General features: G+C 40.4%; 1 protein-coding gene across 1 annotated transcript in view; it reads left to right on the forward strand.

The window, feature by feature from the left end:
* Positions 1-819: 819 nt before the first annotated feature.
* Positions 820-16503, forward strand: part of LOC116328881 (interleukin-1 receptor accessory protein-like 1) — a 317602-nt gene continuing 301918 nt past the window's right edge. Inside the window, exon 1 of the mRNA XM_039606438.1 lies at positions 820-1352. The gene's annotated coding sequence lies outside the window, so the exon portion shown is untranslated. The remainder of the gene's footprint in view (positions 1353-16503) is intronic.

Consider the following 16503-nt stretch of genomic DNA (forward strand, 5'->3'; position numbering starts at 1 on the left):
TTTTCTTAAATATTCATGTGGAAATAATATGCACTGATTTTCCCCATATTATGTTGGTCATTTAATCAGCTATCCACGACCAATATTAGACAGTAATATTACACATTTGCCCTTCAGTGACTTGCTAAAGACAGCATTTTTACAGTGCATTTCAGAGCTTTTCTGTTATTTCCATTGGGCGGCAGTGCGTCTATCCTCAAACTTGAGCTTCACTGCATTACCCGTCTGCCTGCGCACTCTACTCACAGCATAAGCCGGCGAAAAAAAGTACTCTCTCCACATTTGTGTTTATTTGTCGAAGCAGGCGCATAATGAGGATGATTATCCTCCCGTGCGTTTTCTGGTGAGCTTCTGCCAGTGCGCCATGTGGAGGATGAGGACTCCAGAGGAACGCAGGTCTGAGAGAAAGCAAATGTCAAGGCAGACAAAATAAGACAAACTCATTTTGAGTTGTTCTTCAAAATAAAAGCAACTCTGGGGAAAGGGGAAGAGTGTCGAACTTGCTCTCGGTCACAATAACGAGGAAAGAGGGGAAGAAATGGACAGAGGGTGCAGTTCCACTGGGTCTGGTGCTGCTTCTTATTAATGCAAATACACTGTGACACAGTGTACGGAGCTTTTAGCTACACCCCACATTTTTTACTTAGACCCACGTGGGTGTTTCAGCCAGCCTGTCTTCTTCTTCTTTTAACCGCCAGTGCGCGCTCGACTTTTATTTTGAAGGGAAATCCCGTCGTGTCCTGTGCTGCTTGGGTTCAATTATCCTCACTTGACGCATCTGGTGTCGGTACAGCGGCACTGAGAGAGAGAGAGAGAGAGAGAGAGGAGGCTTCTCGTGTGCCTTTTTTTCTGCACATCACTTTGGAAATTCGCTCTCGCGCAGTCGTTCTTAAAGCTGAAAGCTCACCTGCCGGGCTTCCGTGGCCGTGAGCCGCCGTGCAGCTGATTTAACAGGATAACCAGACTAATTGCCTCTCCCGATCTTGCCCTTGATTGATTTCCGTCGAACATTCCTCCAATCACTGTCATGATTTTCTTCTTTCCTGCTGTTTGAAAGTGACCGGCTGCAGGTGTTTTGTTTTTTCTTTTCTTTTTTTCGGTTTTATTTTTGCGCTCCAATTTGCGCCAGCGAGGACTGGCAATATGTAATTTGGGGACAGACACTGCGTTTTTCTTTTTTTTCTTTTTGGAGAAGTGGACTATCTCTCTGCTGGAATTCCTTATTGTATTCTATTTTTTAAACCCTTTCTGCTTTACTCTGTCGACCGGAGCAGATTCGGATACACCGTGATGGTGTGGGGCTATTAGAACTAACCACAAAGTGTACGCCATCATTTGGAAACTGCTTGTTGGTAAGTTAAATGCAATTGCTTCTTTGGCCAAAGTTGGACCGTGCTGCCCCCCGTGGATCTGTTTAAACCCACGATTCGTTTTTGTCACTGACATTTTCATGTTCTGTGCGCGCACACGATTCGCCTGCCTATCCACCACCTTTAATAAACGGAATCCCAACACGCGGCGCTTAAATGCGCATTTTTGGATAGAACGCATTTGTCCCGCTGTTACGCGTAAATCCCAGAGGCTCCTTTTTTATCTTTAGAGCCTCCTCTGTTGTGTGGAGCTGTTCACGGCTGCAGTACGGCAGTAGAAGTGGACCGCTGAAAGTCTTCTTCTGTATCCTTCATTCAAAACGTAACTATCCGAGCGGATTAGTCCGTCAGCGCACACCAACTGTTCTTTTTACGCATTCTTCTTCTCTCTCTTTTTCCCCTCCTCCTTCTCGACGTTAATTGTGTAACACTGTGTGCGCATTTGCACATCTCTCCGGTGCGTCAGCATGCGTGCGTGTTTTGTGTACGTGCGCCTGTGAAAGTAAGAGAGCACGATCGTGTGTTGGTGGAGGGGGAAAATAACGTGTGCCAGAGAGAGGAGGGATGGGAGAAGAACCCAGCCGTAGTTATATTTCACATTATTTCTGCTGAGTGGTTGCTTGGCAAGTCAGCTCTCTCTGTGGTTCTCCTCCTTTTGCCTGCTTCCCTCCTCTGGGTGGATGGATGATGATTTATGGTTGTCCAGATGGATGTCTGAAGCTCCAGTCTGGCTCTGACCAGAGTGGTGCTGGTCGTGGTGGTTTGGCTTTTACCCACTGAACATATCTGAGAATCAGGACAGTGATACTGATGTAAAAGTTGGAACAGATGCTGGCTTAAAAAAAGAAACGTATAAAATCCATACTCCCTCATCACTCCCTACAGATGAGTGACAGAAGGCTCTGTAGCCTTACAAGCTGTATGTCACCATTTTTTTTTCAAGTAACGACTGCTGCAGCGATGCTTTTTTTTTTCTTTTTTCTTTTTCTTTTTGCAAAACCATAGCACGCCATAGCCCACAGGCAGTGTACTCCTTACTTCCAGACAGCTCCTCAGTCTTGCACAGGCATTTTCTAATTCTGTTAACAGTAACATTGCTTGCACCAAAACCTCCTTGCATCATGATTTGTTCATAATCTTTCCCCTTCAGTTTCTCCTAAACGCTCCGACTCATGTCTTCCTTTGCCTTGTGGTATTATTTTATTATTATTATTTTTAAATCCCGACATATGGGGTTAATCTTGACCACGAGCGCAACCAGTAGCACATGAATTAATAGGTAAGTGGCAGCAGCCACTTAACAGAAGCCCTGCAGCTACATATTGAGCTGAGTCAAGTGCTTTCACACCGAAATTGATTTAGACAGAGATTATGTCATCCAGCGTTAGCACTTTTTTTCTCCTTTTTTTTTTTTTTTAAATGCTGGTCAAGTTTACCCAGCAGCACTGAACTCCTCTTCTGACGAATCAAGTGTAGCTTTAAAGGATATGGTAATGAAGTGATTGAAGATGTTGTTTTCATCCTTCATCAGGGCTGTTACCCGAATTACCAGGTCAACCGATTCAAGGTGCACAGACAAAAGCGAACATGAGTTTTTCAGTACAAATAATTGTATTTACATCCCACTGATTCATAAAAATGAACCTTTAACATGTTTAATTATCTTATCTAACATTTTAACCCTTATCCTGCAAGTACCACCCATCTAGCAATAAAATGAGGTAAAACAAGCCCCAACACGCATTTTGAAATGCCACCTGATCCCATTTAGCTTCCCCTTCTCTCTCTGCTCAACAGGAGAATCTGAAACCATTACAACTTTTTTCCCCCCCTCCCATTCCCGTCTTGATTGATACTTTTAATTTTCAAGGAGCTGTCACCGAGGCCTATTGGCCTTGGCTTTGCAATCAAGAGGCAGACAGTCAAAGGCTTTCAAATGAAAGAGTTCATTAATGCGGTGGGAAATAAGAGTTGTCTCGCTGTAGAGTATTGGCTCTGTGGTAAGACTGATTGGAGCAATTGATGAGGATTTGTGAGCAGGAATGCTGGTGTGGAAGCTGAGAGCGGGCCACCTCAATCATGGCTGCTAAATGACATTAATAGGACTCGAGGGGAAATGGAAATACTGAGAGGCGATCCAGCTTGCGTATTTATGCCCGCGTGCGACCGCGTGCATACGTTCAAATATCACAGCTGGAGCTCGAACAACCTTCCATTCCTGCAAAAGTTATTAGCTGCTGCGGAATCCAAGAAGATGTGGGCTACATGCATAACAGACGAGTCCTCGGTTAAATCTTTCTCAAAATCCAATTCCCCTCGAGATGAGATTCCTCTTTCCCCGTGCCTTGTTCCATTTTCCGTCGCAATCATTGGGCATCGATCTGATTCAGAGCTATTTATTTTTGTTGCCGCCATCACGTCATGAATTGACAAGTATGGTAGATCAGGTAGATAACAGAGTGTCTGGGTATGGTGCTTCGCCCATTTCAAGAAGAATCATGACTTGTGACTACAAGAGAAAATCTGCCTTTGAAGCAGTTAGATGTGGCTAATTTGGTTTGTGAACCTGAGGGACAGTAAAAACTAGTAGTATCTATTTTACATGTAAAGGCCTTAAAGTATCTCTATATAATATAATAACTCTATATAATGTCTCCTCTTTCCATAATGGAAATTATTTGGAGATACTTGATTTCCTTGTTTGGAAATTTTTTCTGAAACTATGGAGCTTTTTGCAAATTCAACTAATGTGCTTAGAAAGAAATCAGCCACGAGAGCTAGTATCTGTAATTTTATTACAGTATCGAGGCCAAATATATTGGTTTCGTGCACAATGGCTTGATTAATATGTTAGTTAATTAGTATATTCGTTTAACAGAGATATAATTAGAGCATGCAGTGACAGTCACCGGTTCTCAGCAATGAAAGTTTGCGGTGCGAATGAGTTCATAGCAGCTTGGAGATGGACTGCGGCATCACCAGAACTCCCATTGACCTTATATTGCCTTTTTAGACCTTTTATACCCCAAGTAGTTGTGATTTTGACTGTGTCTGTGCTTGATAAATACAGTCACTGGCAGCCTTAAGATAATTTGTGCATTGCTCGGTTCTACTTGTGGGTGGGCTTGTTGACCCAATGAAGGAGAGATGACCCCGGAGAAGAAGAGTTGGTCTAGTTCTGTATGCAAGTGTTCAGAGAGTTCTGACCTCTGCAGGGGATGCGTGCTTATCAGCTGTAAGATATTTTGCCATACTGTTTAGACCAGGGGTCTACTGAATGACTTTGCCACATGGGAAAACCGCAGAATTGGAGGACATCATTTTTGGACACTTTAATGTTGTATAGCAAGTAGTTAAGGTTGAATCCCTTCTTTGGAGTGGTTGTCCAGCTTGTTAATTACAGAGACTTTACCTGTTTGCTATACCATAAACAAGTCATATGGTGGAGCAGAGAAACGCTGCTGTTTTAAATCAAATAAACATGTTTCTTAGAATAACAGCAGAGTGACTGGTTGTGAAAAAAGCTTTTTTTTAACATGTTTTACTATTTTTGTAAATGGAAAGTTCATTAAAGGGGGCATATTATCCTTTTCCTTACCTTCTGTAATCTCAGCCAGAGGATCACATTTAAGACTGCTCTAAATGCTTGTTTTAAGACCGTTTTTAATACTCTTGGCTCTGTATGATGTCAGAGAGAGTGCATCTACCTAATATACTAATCTCAGGCACACAATTTGGGCTGTTTAAACCCTAGGGATTTGTTATACCTACCATTTTTGCCTTGGTGGATGGCAGTGCGCACCGAAAGTGGTGTTACATCCAGTGGTAAAGTCGAGCTAAGATGTCGTTTTAGCTGCTCTTACGTAGATTCAACCTTTGTAACATCATGTGTATAGTTGTGTCAGTTTTTACCGCCACTGCAATGACGTATCAGTGCAGAAACTTAGATTCAACTCAAAATGAGACTTTCTGGCAAAAACTTCCAAAACAAAAAACCTCTTCAATTTCTTTTCTTCCAGTTTTGACGTCTTCTACTCTTATACCGATGCCTATCATTTGGCAGAATACTGCAGCGAGCACCCGCTCAGCGCCAGTATAAATGGCGGCATGGCTGTGCGACCACCATTAAAATGGTCCCTGTAAGTGGTGAGGAATGGGAGCTAAAAAGGCCTACTATAGACAGTTAGAACTGAGGGGCGGCATCAAGGCCCAGCATTAGAGAAAGATCTAATACTTTTAAATGTGATTCATGCAGACCTGAGTGCAACCCAAGAATGAAAAATAACGAGCTGGAAATGAGTATAACAGGTCTCCTCTTAAATCTGATATTTTTTTTCGAGAAAAGGAGTTTTGATGGGTTCCAGGTTATTACGTAGTGATGTAGTTTGATGCCCTTGGTTTGGATCATAATAGTTGATGCTGGAAAATCAGTAAACAGAACTTCTTGGTGTTATACTTGAAATTTGCAAATCCAAATCTTTTGATTTGTGAAATTTTACAGAGTAACTGTTTACTACTTACTGTAATTAAAAAAAACCCGCTGTCCTACGACACCTACAACATGATATTTGTCATCACCTGTCTGGTGGATCGCAGTTTTGCTACATCTGTTCTGGAGCACACCAGTCCATGGTTGGCATCATTTTATACGGTTGAGTAACCGTCATCATGTAGGTTACGCGAGGCCAGATCAAAGAGTTTGACAGAAGTAGCGTGCAGTGCTCTCGTTTTTGTCTCCAAATAGTTTTCATGCAAAGAAAATCACCTTTTGAGTCCACAGTCGCGTGATGATGGCAGACCCAGGCTGTATGGAAAAATAAATGGTCTTCAGAATTGGGTCCCACATTCACTTCATGGCATTTGAGCCCTGGGCGCGCCCTTTCCTGCTGTTACTCAGCAGAGAGGTGTCATAAACAATGGACTTGCTTGCAAATCATTTTCATGGCCACCCATTTTTTCTTTTTTAGACCTTTATCTGAATGCCTTCATGTGTGGATGTGAATTGAGCTGAGTGTCTGCCTCTGCCATGCTAGCTTTATTTACTTTCTGCATTTCGAACAGAAAAATGCCTCAATAAAAGGATGGTAATGGCATCATTTCTAGCTGTCTCTTTGCATTGCTCTTAAAAAAAACCCCCACACACATACACATGAAGCTGTCCTGCATTTGTGTGCTTCTATCAATGGTGGCGGGGGCGGAATCAAAGAATAAAGTTGACCCGAATCAAATGAAATCTGAAAGTGTTTATTTCCCCATTTGTTACAGCAGAAAATAAAAGAACTTGGGGTCAGCCACAGTGTAGCATGCCCCCGAGCTAAAATGTTGTGCTGGTCAATTGTTACATGGGTAAAATGGAAAGGAGGCAGCGAAATAGTCGTGTTGCACTTTCTCTGATGAAACGGCCATCCGAGGCGTGATCAGTTACCTCAATATACGGTATTTTTCTTTGCTAGAGGCAACTGACGTTGAAAATGAATGTTTTTCCCTCCACTTTTTAATCAGCACTAGAATGAGAAGCCTATTTCTATAAGCAAGAGGACAGAATTATTATTTTCATCCTTTCTTTTCAGCCCCACTGTCATCGCGCCATGTCTGGAGGTGATCCTCTGAGACCCATCCAGCCTAGAAAGATGAAGTTGATGTGTTTTAGATAGCTTTTAGAGAGATGTGGATAGAGGATGGAAATTGCATGCCAAGGGAAGCAAAATGAGCAATTTTTCCTCCCATTTCCCTTCGTCTCTTCATAGGATCTGTGCTTACTCATTCATGAAGGCTTTGTTGTGACACTCCATACATTGGTGTGGCGATAAAAACAAAAAAGTCATACAGGATGCCAGTTGGGAGGAGAAAAAAAAGGAAGCCAGGCTGCATTATTTTGCAGGATAAATGCATACCAGAAGAGAAATGGCTCTTTAATGTTATCAAAACACTATCACAACTAGCAATCCGTATTCACATTTTGACCTGCACTCTAAGTGGCTGGTGTCGAGATATTCAGAGCATTTTTACAAACCAATTTAGGACGGTCTCAGCAACGGCTATAATATACAGCAGCTACTCGAGTGGGAGCCGTGGCCTATTTGCATACTCCGTATGAATGCACACATGGGTACCCCTCGGTAGGAACGCTGAGAGTGTTTGCGCCAAATTCTCCCCTCTGAGCCAGGCGGGAGCTTAAATAGAACAGCTACGTCAAGGGATTAACAGTGAGTGAAATCAAGGAGCGCTTCATTAGCAGTTCTTCATCTGTCATTAGCCACTTCACATGAGACCCGGGGCAACATTGTATTTACAGCTAATTTTAAACCGATATCTCAAGCTGAGGGCAACACGTGCGCGGTGAACTTTCTTCGGATCAATTCGGGTGTTTTTAGCTTGGTGTTGAGGTTATTCATTTTTAAGTGTAAAATTCCAGCGCTACAATGTTGTTGCATTAAACATCATGATGTGATATTACACCTGCCGGTGAGCTCACAACATGGCATTCATACTATTAATTAAACCACTGAGTGTTTGTTATATAAGAGTAATTAAAGGATGGGGTTAAACTGGGTCAAAGCCACTGGAGCTAACTTCCTGACATGCCAGAGATCAGCTCTGTTTCCTTCATTATTTTACCATTACAAAGCCACTCGTACCACAACAAACAAATACAGAATGTCACCCGATTTTGGGGGGGATTTCTTTTCTTTAAACACCTCTAGTTACTCAGGTGTGTGATTATTAATCCAGTGCTGTGCAAAAGTCTTCATTTCTTTGTATTTTTGCTAGGAAAATAGGAATCAGGTGCAGCAATTTATTGAAATGTGAAAATATACGTAGAAATACAGTATGTAAGGCAAAAACACAGTTTTTGTAATTATATTGAGCTTGAAAGTCAATATTTGGTATGACCACCTTTATTCCTTAACACAGCTTGAACTGAAACAAGCTTTCTCATCATTTCTTTAAGTAGTCTTCAGGAATAGTTTCAGTCCAGTTCTTGTGTAATTTGGCATACCTCAACCTATCCCGTTTCCCATGTTTCAGAAATGCTTTTGATTTTTGATGAGGACCCATGTACTGTGAGCAGTAAATGGATCAACTGAAGGGCTAAATGCATGTCCTAGGTCCTGTCTCAGGTCTTTGCTGGATTTTTGTCCTAATGACAGACGCTGTTCATCTGTTGGACTTTTTTAGGCCTTCCCTTTCCTCTTTTGTCCTTCACTTGACCAGTGCACTTTTTCCAGCATAAAACGCTGAGATATGCCAAGTTTCTGGCTAATAGCTCTTTGGGAATTACCTTGACATGCTTGTCAATCCGTGTTATCATCTTTTGCATCGTTCATAGATTCAACTAAAGTAAATGGGAACATAAGATGTGTTTTTGCAACAGCACAGAATTAAATTTAAATTCCATCTTTATGCACTTTGTTATTAGTTGCCTAAGTTGTCTGTCATGTGTAGACATATCAATGAGTCATCGAGTTAAGTGTCTGTTTTATGCTTGAATGAGTCATAGATCAAGGTTAAGTGGCTTAACAAACAACAAACATTCCTCTGAAAATGATCAGGCACAAAGACTGAGCTGAAAGTGAGTAAAAAAGCAGCTAATGGCCAAAGAAAAACTTTGAAGGACCTTCAGAAAGCCTGGAAAACCATTTTTAAGGCCACCAAAAAAGACAAGACAGTCTGGCTTCTTGGAAGCAAAATATAAAGAAATCAGGGATGACTCAAGACTCTCGTACGTTACTGTACTTCAGATTGATTATTTAAATCATCGGACTTTGTGTTGAGATCTTACAGAATTTTATCTGTCTCGATGATGTTCTACACACCAAACAAGTGAGCTGTTAGAAATTCATGTTTTCAGTGAAAACACTGGGAACAAAGCAGTCATGCTGACGATGAATCCTGCACCAGCAGGGCTGTTTTTTTTTCTCCTTCCTTTTTTCTGGTATATTAAGTGGGTTATTACAGGGAGTTTTTCTGTTATGCTGCTTAAATGCAATATTTGCAGTAGTTTCATTACTGCGAGCACAGAACTCATCTAATCACTGAAGTGAATAAAAAAATAAAGCTACAGAAAATCTGTCTAATAATGAAAACACAATTAATTACACTGAACCCATAATTTGCTGCACTGATTCTTTGTTGGGTCAGTGCAAAGATTCATTTTCTTCTTTTTATGTATGACAGGATTATCAGTGTTTCCCAAACCATCAATTGTATGTAGATGTTAATTAAAAAATACGACAAAAAAGCAAATCACGAAATATAAATTAGTAGAAATGATTGGTTTATATAGGTTAGCCTTTTTCCTTAAAATTAATTAAGAATACACTTACACTTAAGTAAAATATATTATCATCTGATAATTTGGCACGTCTGACTCTGAGATTTTAACACCGTGGAATTTGTTTCTTTGTAACTTGTAAATAGGTGTTTAGAGACTGTGCCTGAAACCGCGTCTTTGTTATTCTGGACAATGCACATCCACAGAACACAATGTGTGTAATTTTTAGTGGACCTACTTTCTTTTAAAGAATTAGCCCCCACTTTCACTGTGTGCAGTGGGTCCTTGAGCATCAGGCCCACTAGACTAGGGTTCCCCTTTCTCACAAATCCCAATGTAACCCCTGCTGAAAGGGTAATTTCACACACAGCCAGAGTTAATGTTGAGTCAAGAACTGCAGTGTGTGTGTGTGTGTGTGTGTGTGTGTGTGGTACACATACAGGTAAGAAGATGAAACTCAAGCCATGAAATCCAGGTTTAGTATTATGTGAGGCTGAAGGCTTATCACATGCCTTACAGTATAAAGTGCTTTGTATCAAATGAAAGAGTTATTCAACTCTATTGTAGCTTGTATGGATACCACTTGTATTTTTTGGCCTCCATAGTGTTATGTTTTCAGGTTCTCAGTTTCCATTCTCATGAATACTTTGGGGGAATTTCTTAACATTTGGCATGAATGTCCCCATGAACCCAAGGATGAACTTAGCCACTGACCACTATTATCTGATAAGGTTATAGTAACCTCCCATATCACACATTCATATGTAAATACTGACAAAACGTGTCACATACGTCTGTGAAAAGGGAGTTTCAGAGCTGTCCAGAGAATCTTGTTCCTGTTGTGTCCACAGTGTAACCTTAAAGTGTCACCAATCATAGTAGGGACAATTTCTTTTGTTTTCCTACAACAAACTATTCAAAGCCATATGAAGTTTGATGGCCAATCTCAGAATACATGCACATGAGTTATTATATGCAGTGAGACTTAGTGTATTTTCAAAATATTGTGCTTCTTGGTTTTGGTTGGATGTTTTGAGGGTTTTTTTCTTAACCAGTGAAAGAATTCTACGATCTTCCATGGTCTTTCTTTTGGTCCTGCCTTATTTCTATGAGTGCAACAGATGGTTGCATCATTTTTTACCTCATACTGAGTGCTCAAGGGAACATCTAACAGTTCAACACTTGAAACGAACTCCACATCCAGGCCTCACCGGGAGATGAAACTCGTCAGTCAATTGTTCAGTTAATTTTGAGCCTCTCAAAACAGTGGACTGTGTATAGAAATGGTGCCAAATCCTAGTTAATGCTATAGTTTTGTTAAACCTCTTGAATGAAAGTTTGAAGTCTTTATTTAAATTGCATATTGAATGCATGATTTAAAATTCACTGTGACGGGCCCTAGAGGTAACATTAAAAAGGGGGAAAAAAAACCCATCATTGTCCAAAAACTCTGATTACCTTAATTTAAGTTAATGACCTTATCTCCTTAGAATTAAAATCTTTTTATTGCATGCAATATGTAGCACTTGATGAAAGTTAAAGTGCTAATTAAGTCAGTTGAAATGTTGGTTTCTTTCACTTTTTTAATTGGACAAAAGTTATATAGAACTGTGATTTAACCAAATCATACAGCATCATGCATAATATTTGAAAGTTCTGCCAAATGCCCTTCACTGTTGGTGCAACAAAATTAATGGACAAGAACAACAAGTTTGATCCATCCATCCATCCATTCGCTTCTGCTTCTGCTTTTTCAGGGTCGGGGGGCGCTGGAGCCTATCCCAGCTGTCTTGGAGTGAGAGGCAGGGTACACCCTGGACAGGACAGGTCGCCAGTCTGTCACAGGGCAACAAATAAAAACTGATTTGGGATTATGCTCTATGTTAAGATGTCTTTTTTTTTAAATGTTTTTCAGCATTTTGTGACATTAATAAAATATGTATGAGTATTGACCACTTTGCATGAAATAGCAATCGTACTATCCTCAGTTTGATTGCTATGCAAATATTACACATTTTCATGACACAATAACATACCTACAATGGATGTAGTGCTTTCTGGCAAAAGATGAGCCAAGCGAAGCTGCAATGTTGCACAGCTCAGCACTTTCTCCTCTAAATGTTGATGTCAGCAAGGCTTAAATAATAGTTGGTGCAAGGAAGGTATACTAAGTTCATTTTCAAGCTACCTCTTATGATTTTCTCAGTGTTCTTGCATGTACTACTGTAGTATGTGAGGTCTGAAATTTAAAAACAATCATCAATTGGTATTTACACTTAAACCCAATCCAGTTGTATCCATGGCTGAGCAGCATCATCTATATGTCTGAACAAAACAATTGCAGTAATAATCTGGTCCCCAGTTTGGCTAATGATAGTCATAATTTTATGCTGCAAAGGCATCTGTTGCATTAAAGCTGTTGGGGGGGGTGGATTACTGGAGTGCCTTTTTCCCCAGCCAGAGCCGTGCTCTTTTTCCCGAATCCTGGACAAGACCCACAGAGACCAGCTCTCAACAGGGTTCTTGATTTATGGGCCACTTTGCAAGAAGGGCCTGGGGACGCAGCACTCCTTGTCCTCCGATATTGAATCTCTGCTGCCTAGCATGGAGATGTGGGTCGTCTGTTATGGTGTGAAAGCTTATTTGCATTGTGCCGCTCAGCTCTCAGTGGTAGCTACAGCATGTCTGCTCGCCTTAGCTCTTAAGTTTATTTTTGCTCTCGGGGCTGTTTGTTTCAGATGGGAAAGGGACAATTTTTAGAGAAAGGTGCACTCAAGACAAATTGCTTTCACGTTTGGGTTTGTGTGTGACTACCTGTGGTTATATATGATATGAACATATATGAAAATAAACATTTGCTGAGCACCACTCCCCTAAGCTGTCTGCATTGCTATACATTTAACCATTAAAGCAGACATACTGTATACTGACTATTCTAATCAAATAATTTCAAAGCCACGTGCGGTGTATCTTCACATCAATTATTATCCTTTACACGGTGCATCCATCAGCGATGAAAGTCAAAGTACTTTCAAGCAGTACGCAGCCTCTATACACAGTCAGATCAATTGGCTGTACAATTTGAAACACATTCTTTGCTAGAAGAAAGACTTTGATTATTTGTTCAAAGGCTTTGTTTTGTTTTCTTGCTGTTGGCTGGGTTGTGCTCTGCTTTTGGCTCAAGTTGATTCTTCCGACTGACTGATTTGATTTAAAAAAGCAGAAAGATAAATGTTTAGCAGGCTTAATGATTATAGTTGCTGTAGGGTAGGCATTTATAAACTTGTGTTAATAATCTGACGATCCTCTTTCATTCCTCTTTAAATAAGCCTATAGTTCTGCTGCTTAGACGAGACAATTCCACTGAAGTGATTTGGCAAACTACAGAATCTGCCGAGGCATTAGTTGCCATTTTAGTTCTTCTTTTTTACATATGTATTGGTTGAGAACACTTACGTTAGGCATCTCATTGATTGCTATTAATATTTCTCTTTAATCTGTAAAACTCTGCTCCAAAGATGTGCTGTAGTAGAACTATCTAGTGGCATCTTTTTCATGATGTAAAATGTGCAGTATGTTTCTTTTTTTCCTTTTAGTTTAAAGTCAGGGCAGCTTGAAGAACTTAGACTTTGATGCTCTCCAATGAATAGCATTAACATACTGTAGAGTTAGCTAGAGACTCATCGGTTCAGCAGCAGATCAGTCTCAGTGTCACAGATTTAAATTTAGGTGCTGAGTAAAAATGTGTGTTCAAGGTTGTGTGTGAGGGAGATAAAGAAGGAAGCGTTTCAGCCTGCGAATATCTAATCGCTGCTATTGGAAGTCTCCACCTAAGCTTGAGGAATTTTCATGTTATTTAGCATTTCTCTGAAGTACACGTGTTTCTATAGTTAGACATGGCTAAAGTTAAACTTCAGATAACCCCACAGCACCAGGTTTTCACGTGTCGTTCGGAAGAAGCGACTGTCATAAGCTGCCCTTTGAGGCGAATCTCAAATTTATACCTGGATTTTATTACATGTAATTCTGGCAACGAGCTAATCCAAGTCAGTTGAAAGAGAGCATCTCGAATAGCTGCTCTAAGGCTGGACTCACGTGTATGTTCCAGGCTTCGCTGCTCTCGTTTCTCATTCAGTTTGAAAGGCAGTTTGTCAAGCGTTGCCAGACTGAAATGCGGATCCGTTGCTTTGCTGTGCACTCTTTGCAATGAAGAGAGTGAGGTGGCTAATGTTCCATATCATGACATCAAAATGGAGAAGCTGAGAAGTGAGCTACCCAACCTCATGCTAGCTGGAGTAGCTGCATATATAAAACTATGTAAGCTAGCATGGATAGTTTTATATTTCAAATGAAGGTCCTTCAGTTTCTCTGGTGGCTCGGTTGTGAAGACTTATCAAGTGATGAGTACAAGTTATTTGCTTGTTGCTCATTACTTTGTAGTTGGTCATTGTTTTTAGGGCTGTCAAAATGCTTGAATGTTGAACTTGATATCTCTATCAGTGAAAGTCCTTAGTAAAATAGGCTGCCACTGTTTCTGTCTAGTTGCTAGTCCATTTTTTTCCGACTTTAAAATAAGCATAACCAATTCCAGACAAAAATGATTGTGCTATCCTTTTAAATTAACACTTTCTATTAAAGTCACAGATGGGCAGGACTAATTGTCTTTGCTGCCTAGCTCTCACATTCAAATTACAATCTAATTTTTAGCCATAGCCGTTAGGTGCTAACTTAATGATAACAAATGGCTAAAGCGGCTTTTGGAAAGTAGTTTCAGTTGCTCCCTTATTTCCCAAGGGGTCGTCACATGTTTGGTTTGACACAGACTTTACACCGGATACCCTCTCAGCCTGGTTCTGCTGGAGGTAAAAAGGAGTTTTTTTCTTCCCACTGTCACCAAGTGCTTGCTCATAGGAGGGTTGTCCGATTGTTGGGGTTTTCTTTGTATTGTTATAGAGTCTTTTTCTTGCAATATAAAGTGCCTTGAAGTGACTATTACTGTGATTTGGCTCTATATAAATAAAATTGAATTGAATTGGCTGGGGCCCTCCTTCTCTGTAGCAGTACTGTACGAAGTTATGTGTAAGTTAGAGGAGGTGAAGATGGCACTGTTCGTGCTAATACTTGGGCATCTGGTCCAATTGTAACATGTGGTATCAATTAATATCTGTGGTTCAGTTTGACAGTCCTAGTTGGTCATGCGTGGCATTCCAAGTTCTAGTTTAAATAACCCTCTCACATACACTGTTTTATATCAATCAGCGGTATCCTTCCCACTTATAGTCACTCACCTCAGAGTTGAGTGAACTTAGGAGCAGCCCACTTCATGTTGCCAGTTGTCGTTACAAGTGAGCTGATTTAATTGCCATTCCATGGTCTGTCACTGCATCCTGCTCTTCCTTGGGGGGATGCTCATTAAGAATAAAGAATGAGCCAGATGCTAACTGGCAATTGTTCTAATAGTATAAAGGGGGCACTTTACCTTAAGCAATGTACCACGGTAACATCTGGGAGTCCCTACAACACGTTTACAAGAAAAGTCTGCTTTGAGGGTGGTAGCGTCGTTTCAAAGAGTGCTTAATGATCTGCAATGTAGCAAAAGAGAAGCATCATCAGTATTAATTTATCAGTCTGTGAATCATCACTGTAATATTTTGTTATAAATCAATACCCATCAGAGTTCATTTAAAACTTTTAGACAGCTTGAAAAGCGGCAACAAACAACTCTTTGACAGTCTGGACAGGTGTCTCTGTTTTGATAAATCAACGTCTATTAACACTGTAAAATTTAGTGGTGAGATGTTGTATAGAGAGTTACTGAGATAACTCAGTTAGACTAATGTTAATTACTTTCATAAACTAGGGATATTCTAAATATAAAGCCAGTGTTACCTGCCATTAACGTCTCTGTGTACTGCTTGGCACCATCTCATGACGCCTCTCATGGTTGCCTTCCAAGAACCCTCAACCTCTCCTCTGCTTTCACGTCTTCTTCTCGGTAGCTCCCGAAGGATCTCGCTTTAGCCTTGCCCTGGAATATCCGAAGAGAGTTTCATTCATTTAATGTCATAGTTATTTCCCTGACAGCCAGGCGGGATAAAGAATCTAGTTAGCAGTCAGCTCAGGGACTGGGACTAAGACTTGGACATGACTGCAAAGACAGTTTGTATGTGTGCCTGTGTGTGTATTTTTGTGTGTCCATAGATTCCCTTGGAAGTGTTTTTCTACCTGATGGTTCACTAAAAACTCCCAAGACCAAAAACTGTATAGTGCATCAGTCATATTTGACCCATTCTTTTGCTTCCATATAGCTTACAAGCTCTTCAGGTTAAAGAGGAAGCTAATACATGAGCTTTATTGCAAGAAGAGGTCTGTATTTAGTCTTTTTTGATTATATAAATATATAATCAAAGGCATCTGTTGCATTAAAGCATAGTGGAAATACTTAATTTAACATTAGAAAATGACAAAAGAAACACATTTCTGAACCCAGCAGGAGGGAAACTCTTATATTCACCCTACGTAGGGAATGTAAATTCAAATAGTTTTCTTGTTTTTCTTGTTTGCTTATATACAACTCTGGAACCAGACAGTGACTTGCCTAAAGCATATAGATGGTATAAAAGATGGATATAGCTACTGTCATTTACTGGTTTCTGAAGTCCTGTTTTAAGGTCTTGAGATGAAGTCTTTCGCTATCCTGGTTACAGAAAGCCAGATGTGACGTGGTATGGTATTGGCAAAACTACCTGCTCATTGGGTAATGTCTGATAACTGATAAGTTGTTAGCCGATGAGTGGAAATTTCTTGCCAAAGATAAGTCATTTTTGTAAATCTTGGTCATACAACACTTCAAATGAT

Source organism: Oreochromis aureus, linkage group 23 (genome assembly GCF_013358895.1).
Source record: "Oreochromis aureus strain Israel breed Guangdong linkage group 23, ZZ_aureus, whole genome shotgun sequence".
Classification (NCBI taxonomy): domain Eukaryota; kingdom Metazoa; phylum Chordata; class Actinopteri; order Cichliformes; family Cichlidae; genus Oreochromis; species Oreochromis aureus.